Raw genomic sequence first — 13991 nt, 5'->3', positions numbered from 1 at the left:
GCCCTGATCGCCAGTTGGCCACCTGCAGGCGATGATTTTGATCACTATGGCTTAGCAGACTGAATTTTCTGGTACACGATCTCCTTGACTTCTGCTTGTTTATGAAGACTGGAGTCTGGATAGGAATAGATCCGAAAGGAGTTCAAATACCTATATTTGTGGGTGACAGATTCATGATGGCTCACCAGAGGAATCGGGCGGTTGAAGTTAGATGTGTCGACGAAAATAATCCATAACCAATGTATAAATGAAAATTTGGGTGAGTTTATTCCGAGCTTAAATTTTAGGATTATAACCCGGGAGAGTCTTTGCACAAAGGAACAGAGCACTCCAAAGAAGTGGGGGTACATAGGGCGGTTATATACCCTCAAAGAGGGTGTTTCACATATGATTGAAATGTCCCTCCCACAATAGTCACAAGATTGCCCTGTCGGCACAGCACTTGGTGGACACAGCAGGTAGTGGGTCTGCTATCTTGGTGGGCGTAGCAGGAGGCAAGTCTATTGTCCCCAGCTGGGGCGGTCACAGGTGAGCACAGCAATCAGTTTCTAGCCTAAGGAAAGATGCTTAATCCTTAAGGAGACGCCAACGTTGGGAGGGGGAGGGAAGTTGCACCTTTACCTGAAGGGCCTTTGTTCTTGCCATAGGGAAAATCTAAAGCAGATATACAATGCATGCTCAACGGCCCCAGTCAGGCCCTTTTGGAAAGACAAGGTCAGGCCGAATTAGGTTTATATCAAATGGCTTTCTCATATTCTCCAATATATCCTATTGCTTGCCATTTTTATTTGACATTTTCCCCTTTTGATCTCTAATCTTTCGGTAGAAAGCATCGATGATCAAAACATTGTCCTTCAGCGCCAGGGTGGTTGCTGCGTGCCCTGGGTCCATCATGTCCCTCGGTGCTAGGCTTTTATCTCATTATTTGCCTAGTCATCCGCGTTGGGGGGAAATAGTGGACAAGCATGGAAGTGTATTTATTAACAGAGGAAGCATTTCATATGTTATGTAATTAATTTAGATTGTTGCACAAACATTGCATATGCGCTTTTCTATGACACCTTGCATTTACATTGTATATGATTATAGAACAAGTACAGTAACGATAATAACAGCATTTTTGAAAGGATTAGTCTGAAATGAATTCTTAGTCATGGTCTCTATCAGAAAAGGAAATTTGTCCAGGGTTATAAGATAGATCAACCATCTCAAGCCGTCGAGCAATCATTACTCTAGTTTGTATGCTACTCTTACAACACTGAGTAAAGAAAACAACAATTAGTTTGAATATTATGACCAGTACAAGGATTCCAATAAATAATAGAAATAGGAATTCCAATCTGGATCGCAAAAGGGAACTGATACTGAAAAGGGAGCCAACCAAATAAATCAAAGTGGGTGCAGGATTCACATAAGACATCCATTTGCTTCTTCATGTGCTTTAGCAGAGATGACACATTAGAAGATTCATCACGTACAAAAACACAGCATTCAGTCTGAATAATTGTATATGTACCACCTTGGGATGCAGTAAGAATATCTAAAGCCATTCTGTTTTGAAGGACAGCCTTTTGCATTAAAGTTATTTCGGTATTTAATAAGGCTATTCCTGCTTGACTATCATTAAGGGCTCCTTGAGTAAATTTAGTCAGAGCTTCCATATGTAATAACGACATCTTTTAGCCCCAAAGAAGAAGCACATATAGCTGAAAATATAGCCATACCAGTGGAACACTGAACAAGCCCATCTGGCCTTAAAGAGAGGGAGATTGGCAAGAGGTTTTAACTCAGCCTGACTCCTTCCCTGCTTTTAAAGGAAACTCAGGGTGCAGTGTTTTAGCCACCCAGGCAGTAGCCAAGGCCAAAGATTTGTTCCACATAACCATTGAGTTCCATTAGGAGTCACTCGATAAATTCCTGGCCTTCAAGACCAGTCTGTTCCAAATTAATCACTTTCTTTAAGTATAATAATATTCCAAACAAATTATAAAATAGGTATACAGTTTAAGCATAACAAATGTTTAAATGGGAAGATATAAGGTTGGGAATACAGGCCTAGTCCGGAGTCTTGGGACAGCTGTCTACAACAGATGTCGTCGTCTTCTCCTCCTGGTTTGGTCCTTTTCGACAGGGCTGCGAACAGTCTTATTTGATGTCTCTTTCAATAAATAAATTCTTCAGGTTACAGTCCAAGATCCTTAAGTTCTGGGAGCTCTGTGAAAGAATCAGCTACCAATCTTTCATTTTACTTTAAGTACCTCAGTAAGACCGTGACAACAATGTAATATATCCCTTAAGGAAAGCTGGTTCATATATTTCTTCATCTCATTGCATAGGCTGTTTTATTATTATTTCAAAATGAGACAGCTGATGTTTACAAAAAGTATAGATCTAACATTAAGGAGCACTAGCACAAGACCTTTTGGCCGTGAGAGAGTAAATGCTTCTGAAAGCTTGCCATTTAAGTTCTAGTTGTGCCATTAGTTTTACCAGTCCTGAGGATTGGGGATGGTAAGCGCAGTGCAATATTGGCCAAACATTACAAACAGATTTGAGTTCCCCAGTCACTATGTAACTCAGTAGGAATTCCCCAAACAGGAATTATTCTCTCTAATAGTAATTTACCTACTGTTAAAGCCGTTGCTCTTCTGCAAGGAAAGGCCTCAAAACAATGTGAGAACATACAGATCATTACAAGATATATTTATCCTTGAGATGGTGGCATTTGGACAAAGTCCAATTGTCATACCTCAAAGGGTCCCTTAGGAAGGGAAAGTGGACTCGTGACTCATGAAGTGGTTTCTCTGGATTATACTTTGGGCATATAGCGCAAGTAGTAGAGGCTATATGAGCCACTGGGAGAAAGTTGCCAAAAGTATTAATTTCCCCTTTTGTTGCAACCTACATATATTATTTTTCTTCTTCCGTGGTGATTTCTTAAGCCTGTAGAAGCAAATCTTTTTACTGGATTAACCACCCTTGTTTATCATTTAAGTAAGACCCATTTGTAAACCAAATTAAACAATAGAATGCAGTCGTGGTCTTCTCCCCTTGTGATGTTGGAAGCAAGGTAGCTGATGCGGGGTCGGTGAGCTGAGAAGTCAAAAGAAAGGTGTTTTTTTTTTTTTTTTGGACTCTTTCAAGGTCTGGCAGTAGTGCTCTCCCATCTAGAGAATAGCATGGGGACAGGACCTATGGGCAGGAGGAGCTGCTGCTGCAAACATGGGTTGACAGTAGAGCTAAATCTAAGGCATAGGCATGTGAGTCATTTCTTTACAGGACAAAGGAAAGAATATGTAAAAAAGTTAAAATGGTATCAGTGCAGGTGGGGTCTGGCTATTGGGTGGTCCTATAACTTTCAGATAAGAATCAAATCAGATTAAGTAAGTGCCAGAAGCCACCACCCTAAATACTATCTTTAGCTAAAGACAAAGGAGGACGTTGGTGGTGGGGAGAGTCAGCTACATGAGGTCACCAGACAAGCACAATAAACAAGACTTAAGTCCTTGACACCCCCACTAAGAGTTTCTAGAGATAAGGTCTTCCCCCATTCCTCCTGGTGCAGAGAGGGAAACACCCACAGATGGAGACTTCCTTCACAAATGCAAATGTCTCTTATCAAAGGGCAAGCAATCTCCACTTCTCAGAGTCTCCTCATCTGCAATTTTCAACAGTAACCAGCCTAAAATAATCCTCATCAGTAGCAAGGTTAAAATAGTGAATAACATTTACCTACACAATATAACCTGAGGTTTATTATCATTTACTTGACAGTGCTTCTCATGTAATTTAGCATTCCAAACAAGCCTAACTAGTGTCCCTCCTTCATAGGAAGAGAGAACAAACTTCTTTGAGAAGTTTCAGGGGCCCTCTGAAAATCCCCAGAGAAATTCTCTTCCTTCATCCAAGTCAAAGGAAAGCCTTTATTCAGGACTGGACTGTTTGTTTGAGGGAGAAGCTTGTCAAAAATATCAAAAGATTTTTAAACACTTAAACAAGATCAAGAGGTTGCTGATCTTGTCATTGTAAAACAAGGGTCAATGAAACAAGGCTCATAATATTTAATCAAAGTGACAACAGCAAAAAAAAAAAAAAAAAACCTTAATAGAGAGACCCCTGTCTTTTTGCACCTAGGAAATTACCTTAACAAAGCATAGATCTTCTGTAAACTTACTCAGAAGGAAAAAATCTGTTATAATCTCTTTATCAAGAGCAGACTAAGAGTTTAAGAAAATTATCCTTTTAAGAGAGAGAGAGCCAAATTCTAATTTTTGTACCAGTTTACTTTTTTTTCATATTAAAACCCATTTACTTAATTAGATTCATTTCAATCTTAGCCAACTTGACCAGGTACAAAACTCTTTTCAGAATTTCTTTCACAAACCTTCTACAGCTTTCTTTTTGCCTTCAGAATTTGTCCCATGCCTTCTCTCTTCCCTTCTAGTACATTAGGACAAATTTATCTTCCTTAACCAAGCAAACAAAAATATTTCCATTCTTTATACCTTCTTTACTGAAAACTTACATTTTACTTTCCTTGAATACAGAGCTGTTTTCCTTATTAATTTCCAGTAGCTTTAATCACATACATTAGAACTCTTTAACCTTTTAACAGACCATAGTAAACACTAAAAACTAAGCAATTACGAATTGTCTTTTATATCAACATTCTAAACACTTTTTCATAATTTCTAGAATCATGCCACTTTACAATAAAACACAAGGCACACTTTCCAATAGACCCAAACACTTTTAGCCTCTTTGCAATAAGAAGCCAAAAGTAGATAAACTTACATTTAATAATTAATGTCTAATATCTTATTTGGAAATTACCTAGGTACTCAACGAATTTTATCCTTCAAATTAACCTAGCAAAACTTCAAAATTTCGAGTTACCAAAAACATTTTGGAAGTTATTTTAAATACACATACCATAAACTATAATTATTGCTAAAAGTTTATCTATAAACTCATTTCATTTATATCTAAACCATTTGTTCCCAATAATGATGTTTAGACTACCCATAAAAACTTTGAGACATTAGACAATTTTAGCTATCATTTAAAGCTATTATGCTGTCAAATTTCTAACAGACAACATTGTCGACGAAAATAATCCATATCCAATCTATAAATGAAAATTTGGGTGAGTTTATTCTGAGCTTAAATCTGAGGATTATAACCCGGGAGAGTCTTTCCACAAAGGAACAGAGCACTCCAAAGAAGTGGGGGTATAAGGGTGGTTATATACCCTCAAAGAGGATGTTTCACAGAGGATTGAAATGTCCCTCCCACAATAGTCACAAGATTGCCCTGTCGGCACAGCACTTGGTGGACACAGCAGGTAGTGGGTCTGCTATCTTGGTGGGCGTAGCAGGAGGCAAGTCTATTGTCCCCAGCTGGGGCGGTCACAGGTGAGCACAGCAATCAGTTTCTAGCCTAAGGAAAGATGCTTAATCCTTAAGGAGACGCCAACGTTGGGAGGGGGAGGGAAGTTGCACCTTTACCTGAAGGGCCTTTGTTCTTGCCATAGGGAAAATCTAAAGCAGATATACAATGCATGCTCAACGGCCCCAGTCAGGCCCTTTTGGAAAGACAAGGTCAGGCCGAATTAGGTTTATATCAAATGGCTTCCTCATATTCTCCAATATATCCTATTCCTTGCCATTTTTATTTGACACATGTCCAGCCTTTTGGAATTGATGTTTTTAAAGCCTTTCTTAGAAGGCCATTGTTTGGATAGTGAACAACCCGTGTGGCGGTTTGATTGTGCTGATTATTAAAATCTATCAAATACATCGCTTTGTCTTATTACGTTAATAAGAAGCGTTCTTTATACACAATTTAAACCTTAAAAGAATCCATAACTTCCCACATGCCTTGCAGTCCTGCCCCCTAGCATTTTGTTGTTAATGCTGACAAATTGAAATGGCAAGCAATAGGATATATTGGAGTATATGAGGAAGCCATGTGGTATAAACCTAATTAGGCCTGACTTTGTTTTTTCCAAAAGGGGCTGACTGTGGCCATTGAGCATGCATTGTATATCTGCTTAGACATTTTGAGATAAAGGTGCAACTTCCCTCCCCCTCCCAACGTTAGCATCTCCTTAAAGATTAAGTATCTTTCTTTAGGCTGGGAACTGATTGCAGCGCTCAGCTCATCTGTGACCGCCCAGCTCGAGGCAACAGACCTGCCAGCCTGCGGGGTTCACTGATACAGCAGGCCTATCTGCTGTTTCCATCAATTGCTGTGCTGACAGAGCAGCCTCGTGACTATTGTAAAAGGGACATTTCAATCATATGTGAAACACCCTCTTTGAGGGTATATACCCACCCTATGTACCCCCACTTCTTTGGAGTGCTGTTCCTTTGTGGAAAGACTTTCCCGGGTTATAATACTCAGATTTAAGCTCAGAATAAACTCACCCAAATTTTCATTTATAGATTGGTTATGGATTATTTTCGTCGACAGTGCCTCCTAGGGTTTTTTTCCTTCTTCTTCTTTTGCTGAGGAAGATTTGCCCTGAGCTAACATCTGTGCCAATCTTCTTATTTTGTTTTGATTTTTGTATGTGTGTTGCTGCCATAGCATGGGTAACGAGTGGTGTAGGTCCTCCCAGGATGAAACATGCAAAGCCGGGCTACCGAAGTGGAGTGCTTAACCACTAAACCACAGCAGGTGCCTCCTAGGCTTTTTTATACATATACATGTTATGTATACATACATGTTACTACTATTTTGGACATATAATACTGTGACTCCTTTGTTTTTCATTTTGCTTCTTTTTTTAGCTGTATTTTTTTTATTGAGGTCATACTAGTTTCTAACAGTGAAACTTCAGTTGTACATTATTGTCAGTCACCACATGTGTGCCCCTTTACTCCTTATGCCCACCCCCCAACCCTCTTCCCCTTTGGTATCCGTGTGTTTGTCCATGTGTCACATGTCTTCCACATGTGAGTGAAATCATGTGGGGTTTGTCTTTCTCTGTCTGCCTTATTTTGCTTAAACATCATACTTTCAAAGTCCATCCATGTTGTTGCAAATGGGACGATTCTGTCTTTTTTATGGCTGAGTAGTATTCCATTTAACAATGTATTTTCGACTCTTTCAATGCCAGTATATATGAATCTACCTCACTTTTTAGTGTTATATAGTATTCAATTGTGTATGTAAACCATAATTTACTTAATCAACTCCAATTTCTGGGCATTTGGATTGTTTCTAATTTTTTGCTATTATGATCATTGTATATATATATTTTAAAATTTATGGGACTCTTTCTATAAGTGAAAATACTGGGCAAAAGAGCTCTTCAAGGTTTTACTTTTCTTTTAAATTTAACTTAATCTTTTTTTTTGAGGAAGGTTAGCCCTGAGCTAACTGCTGCCAATCCTCTTTTCTTGCTGAGGAAAACTGGCCCTGAGCTAACATCCATGCCCATCTTCCTCTACTTTATATGTGGGACACCTACCACAGCATGGCTTGCCAAGCGGTGCCATGTCCACACCTGGGGTCCAAACCGGTGAACCCCGGGCCGCTGAAGCGGAATGTGCGCACTTAACTGCTGCACCACCGGGCTGGCCCCTTCAAGGTTTTAATTTTTAATAGATAAGTGATAAAGTAACTTTCTAGAAACTTTGTGTCATGTTGCACTAACAGTGTGTAACATTATTTTTTCACACTGTACTCAGCATTGGATTTTAATTGTTTTAATGATAAATATATATTTGATATTTTTAATGAAAATAGGATCATACTATATACATTGTTTAGTAATCTATTTTTTCACATAATAGATTATCATGGTCATTTTCTATGACAATAAATACAGATGTATGTCATTTTTTGGAGCTACCAAATACACTATTTTACCAATAAATATTTTATTTTGTTGCAGTCACACTGGTTTATAACATTATATAAATTTCAGGTATACATTAATAATATTTGGCTTCTGTATGGATGCGTTGTGTACACCACCGAAAGTCTAGTTGCCATGCGTGCACCTACATCTCCTCTGGTAACCAATAATCTGTTCTCTTTATTCATGTGTTTGTTTCTCTTCCACATATGAGTGAAATCATACAGTGTTTGTCTTTCTGTGTCTGGCTTATTTTGCTTAACATAATACCCTCAGGGTCCATCCATGTTGTTGCAAATGGGACGATTTTGTCTTTTGTTAATAGCTGAGTATTATTTCATTGTATATATATACCACATCTTTATCCATTCATCAGTTGATGGGCACTCAGGATGCATCCATGTCTTGGCTATTGTGAATAATGCTGCAATGAACATAGGGTGCATAAATCTTTTTGAATTGTTGATTTCAAGTTCTTTGGATAAATACTCAGTAGTAGGATAGCTGGATTTGTATGGTACTTCTTTTTTTAAGTTTTTGAGAAATCTCCATACTGTTTTCCATAGTGGCTGCACCAGTTTGCATTCCCGCAGCAGTGTATTAGGGTTCCCATTTCTCCACATCCTCTCCAACATTTGTTATTTTTTGTCTTGGTAATTATAGCCATTCTAATAGGTGTCAGGTGATATCTCATTGTAGTTTTGATTTGCATTTCCCTGATGATTAGTGATGTTGAACATCTTTTCATGTGCCTGTTGGCCATCTGTATATCTTCTTCAGAAAAATGTCTGTTCAGATCCTCTGCCCAGTTTTTGATCGGGTTGTTAGTTTTTTTGTTGTGGAGATATATGAGTTCTTTAAGTATTTTGGAAATTAACCCCTTGTCTGATATATAATTTGCAAATATTTTCTCCCAGTTGGTGGGTTGTGTTTTTGTTTTGTTCATGGTTTCTTTTGCCTTGCAGAAGCTTTTTAGTTGGATGTAGTCCCAACTGTTTATTTTTTCTTTTGTTTCCCGTGCATGGGTAGACATAGTATTCAAAAGATGCTGCTAAGATTGATGTCAAAGAGTTAGTACTTATAATTTCTTCTAGGAGCTTTATGGTTTCAGGCCTTACATTCGAGTCTTGAATCCACTTTGAGTTAATTTTTGTGAATGGTGTAAGATAATGGTCTGCTTTCACCCTTTTACATGTGGCTGTCCAGTTTTCCCAACGCCATTTATTAGAGTGACTTTCCTTTCTGCATTTTATGTTCTTGGCTCCTTTGTCAAAGATTAGCTCTCCGTAGATGTGTGGTTTTATGTCTGGGCTTTCAATTCCTTTCCATTGATCTGTGTGTCTGTTTTTGTACCAGTACCATGCTGTTTTGATTACTATAGTTTTGTAGTATATTTTGATGTCAGGGAGTGTGATGCTTCCAGCTTTGTTCTTTTTTCTCAGGACTGTTTTGGCTATTTGGGGTCTTTTCTTGTTCCTTATACTTTTAGGATGCTTTGTTCTATTTTCATGAAGAATGTCTTTGGGATTCTGAGTGGGATTGCCTTGAATCTGTAGATTGCTTTAGGTAATATGGACATTTTAACTATGTTTATTCTTCCAATCCATGAGCATACAATATCTTTCCTCTTCTTAATGTCATGTTCAATTTCTTTCAATAATGTGTTATAGTTTTCCATGTACAGGTTTTTCAACCTCCATGGTTAAATTTATTCCTAGATATTTTATTCTTTTTATTGCAATTGTAAATGGGATTATATTCTTGACTTCTCTTTCTGCTAGTTCATTATTAGTGTATAGAAATGCAACTGATTTTTGTAAGTTGATTTTGTACCTGCAACTTTGCTGTAGTTGTTGATTATTTTTAATAGTTTTCTGATGGATTCATTAGAGTTTTCTATATGTTGGATCATCTCATCCACAAACAGCGAGAGTTCTACTTCTTCCTTTCCAATTTGGATACTTTTATTTCTTTTTCTTGCCTAATTGCTCTGGCCAAGACCTCCAGTACTATGTTGAATAAGAGTGGTGAGAGTGAGCACCCTTGTCTTGTTCCTGTTCTCAGAAGGATAGCTTTCAGCTTTTGACCCTTAAGAAGGATGGTGATGTGGGTTGTCATATATGGCCTTTATTATGTTGAGGTACTTTCCTTCTATACCCATTTATTGAGAATTTTTATCATAAACGGATGTTGAATCTTGTCAGATGCTTTTTCTGCATCTATTGAGATGATCATGTGGTTTTTGGTCCTCATTTTGTTAATGTGGTGTATCATGTTGATTGATTTGTGGATGTTGAACCATCCTTGTGTCCCACTTGATCATGGTGTATGATCCTTTTAATGTCTTTCTTTATTTGGTTTGCCAATATTTTGTTGAGGATTTTTGCATTTATGTTCATTAGAGATAACTGGCCTATAATTTTCCTTCTTTGTATTGTCCTTGTCTGGTTTTGGTATCAGGGTGATGTTTGACCTCGTAGAATGAGTTAGGAAGCTTTCCGTCTTCAATTTTTTGGGATAGTTTGAGAAGGATAAGCTTCTTTGAATGTTTGATGGAATTCTCCAGAGAAGTCGTCTGGTCCTGGACTCTTGTTTTTTGGGAGGTTTTTGATTACCATTTCAATCTCTTTACTTGTGCTTGGTCTATTCAGATTCTCTATTTCTTCTTGATTCCGTTTTGGGAGGTTGTATTAGTCTAAGAATGTATCCATTTATTCTAGGTTATCCAATTTGTTGCCATATAGTTTTTCATAGTATTCTCTTATAATCCTTTGTATTTCTGTGGTATCCATTGTAATTTCTCCACTTTCAGTTCTAATTTTATTTATTTGAGCCTTCTCTCTTTTTTTCTTAGTGAATCAGGCTAAGAGTTTGTCAATTTTGTTTATCTTCTCAAAGAAGCAGCTCTTAGTTTCATTAATCTTTTCTATTGTCTTTTTAGTCTCTATTTCATTTATTTCTGCTCTTATTTTTATTATTTCCTTCCTTGTACTAACTTTGGTTTCACTTGTTCTTCTTTTTACAGTTCTTTTAGGTCTTATGTTAGATTGTTTATTTGAGATTTTTCTTGTTTCTTGAGGTCGGCCTATCTTGCTATAGAGTTCCCTCTTAGTACTACTTTTGCTGCATCCCTTAATAAATATTTGAAAATCAATAGCTTGAGCCTTTAATTAGGGAACCAGAGGCCTACATTTTCAATTTCACTAATCTCTCATGTGGCATGTTTTTCAATGAGACCCAAAGATAAGGTGTTTAGACAGGGATAGGTATATGATTAACTTGATTTCTGCTGTAAAAGATGGTAAAGCTCTTCTTTATGATGAAGTTAGCCTTTTACCTTTGTGTTGGGGATCCCAAAGATTGTCCTCCAGTTTAACGATAAGCTAGAAGGGCTCACAGAACTCAGAAAAGCTGTTTTATTTATGGTTGTGGTTACCTACAGTGAAAGGATACAGATTAAATTAAGCAAAGGCAAAAGACACATAGGGCAGAGTCTAGAAGCCACCAGGCATGAGCTTCCAGTTGTCCTCCCAGGGGAGTCATACAGATAGTTCTTATCTTTCCTGGCAATGACAAGGTATTGCCAACCTGGGAAGCTCGCCCAAGCCTTGGTATTTAGGGCTTTTATTGGGAGTCTCGTAACGCTGTGCCTGCATGACTGACCTTAGTTACTCAGTCTCCAGCCCCTCTAGAGATCAGACTGATACAGCATGGCCCCAGGGCTCATCATAAATCAGATTGTTTGTATAAAGTATCTGGCATGGCCCAAAGTCCCAGGTATATACAAAGACACTTTTATCAGGCAGGAGATTCAAAGGGCTTAGAAATTATGTCCCAGGTGCCTATCAGAGGCCAGTTGTTTCTTTGGGATGTGCAGAGTTTGAACACCATAAACGTGCTAAGTTAACCCTTTACTGCACACCCTTTTTAAGAGTCAAGGTAATAATAACTGGTCTTAAGTTGGACTGTTTTATATTCTTAATCTTTACCTCAGGCTTGATTTTTCTGTTAAGAAATGATCTACCAAAATTACAGGACACCTGGAAACACAGTCTCAAGGGCCCTGGATTGTAAAAGCCTTCTTTTACTACCATGATTACAGAAAAGAGAATTTGGAAGAATAATAAAGTACATGTCACCAGGAATTTGGGGGCATTATAAAAAAATGTAAAGAACAGATAATTTAGTTGTTACTAAATTTCTTTTCCTTCTATACTTAATTTCAAGTTACTAGTTTCTACCAGTTGTTGAGTAAGGAGAAAAGTAGGAAGTCAAATCTCTGTTTCTGAGAGGCATATCGTTTCACAGGCAGTTCAGGCAGGGGACAAGCATCAGAGGAGAAAGGAGGTCAACTACAAATTAGTCAATTTTACTACCATTTTGAAGAAAGGTTGGATTTACAGAAATGAATATTCTCAGTCCTTGTCCTACAGACAGGGCTTGCAGAAGGGTCAGCTGCCTTGTGTGTGACCCTGAGGACCCTCAGGACCCCATGCAGCCATATGTAGGCCAGGCAGGAATCTTAGTTTCTCTGTCCAGTAAGCTGTAGACAGGTTATGGCCAGGCCATTGTCGCAAGGTCCCAGAGGGACCACTTTCTGGGCCTGTAGCTGGGATAGGCTCTTTCAGATGCTCTTACACCCATAAAGTGACCTTTCCCCCGTCAGCCTCCTTCCACTTTTCCCACTATGCTGGAAATTGCAGGAAACCTCTTCCCTCTGCAGCGTTCCTCCAGAACCTCTACTGAGAAAACCTAATGTAGTGGGCACTTTAAAAGAGAATTACATTGTTTTAAGGAATTCTATTGTTTATCAGAGAGCATATATTGAAGGGCATATTTGGAGCTGAGAGGCAATAAGTTGATAACTGACACATCATCTCTAACATCGCAAGCTCCAGCCACACTTGCTGTTGTTTGAACTACTAGGCATAGTGCCACCTTAGATCCTTGTATTAGCTTTTCTTTCTGCTTGAAACACTCTTCCTGTGGATATCCCCTCCTTTGAATCTTTGCTCAAAGGTCACTCTCTCAGTATTTTAGTATTCTACCATTCCTCATTCCTGATCCCTCTTCCACTGTTTTTTCCTTTTTCAGTACAGCTTATTATCTTCTACTATGTAAGATAATTTATGTATTATGTTTACTGTCTGTTTCTCCGTGCCAGAATGTCAGCTCCAGGAGGGCAAGGATCTTTGTTTATCAATATATCCCAAGAGCTTAGAATAGAGCCTGGCACATAGTAGGCACTCAAATATTTGTTAAGTGAATTGCTGACACAAACATGAGATATAAAAGATAAGGTGCAAAAACAACTAGGTAAAATATATACCCACAAACAAACCTCCTGGTTTTTCCTATGATAAAGTCCCAGATCCATATTAAGACTCAACTAAGAAGTCATTCCCTCTATTATCTGGACACTGGTTGCCGGACAAGATTGAGGAAGGAACAAGTTTTCCTGCTTTGACAGATCAGCGGCAGAGGCATTTGATCCTGGTCCAGCGGATTGTTGCTTGCGCGTTTTTGGTTAAGCAAACACTGGTGGACTTTAGAAGACTTTGGCTGGAAGACAGCATTCAGCTGGCTGTGGAGTCATTTACAGGATTCCAAGACAAGCAGTTGGAGCCCTTGCAGGAGAATAATAGGACCATAGAGCAGAGGTCTTCAGAATGGGGTGAGCATACCCCTGGGCATCCTGGGAGACTGCCCAAGTGCACTTGTAATTTGAAGGAAATGGATTTCCACCTTTCAACTTCCATTTTACTATTCCCTGAAATTGGTCTGCTTAAGAAGAAACCTGATTACACAATAGTCCTCCTTCCCTTTTACGAAAGAAAAATATGTCTCTCTCCAATCACAGTTCAAACTAGGGCTCATTGCCCTGGGGTGTAAGAAAACCTCTTTGTATCAAAGAGAAGGATGTATCAAGTTTCAGGGAAACCTTTTAAAAAAGTAATCAAACAAAATGTGGTGTATGTATACGGTGGGATTATTCAGCCCGAAACAGGAAGACTGACACACGCTACAACATGGATGAACCTCGAGGACATTACACGAAGTAAATAAGCCAGTCACATAAGGACAAATGCTGTATGACTCCACTGGCATGAGGCCCCTAGAGCAG

Source organism: Equus asinus, chromosome 24 (genome assembly GCF_041296235.1).
Source record: "Equus asinus isolate D_3611 breed Donkey chromosome 24, EquAss-T2T_v2, whole genome shotgun sequence".
Taxonomy (NCBI): Eukaryota; Metazoa; Chordata; class Mammalia; order Perissodactyla; family Equidae; genus Equus; species Equus asinus.
The sequence above is the reverse complement of the archived record's forward strand: the minus strand, read 5'-3'. Positions refer to the sequence as shown.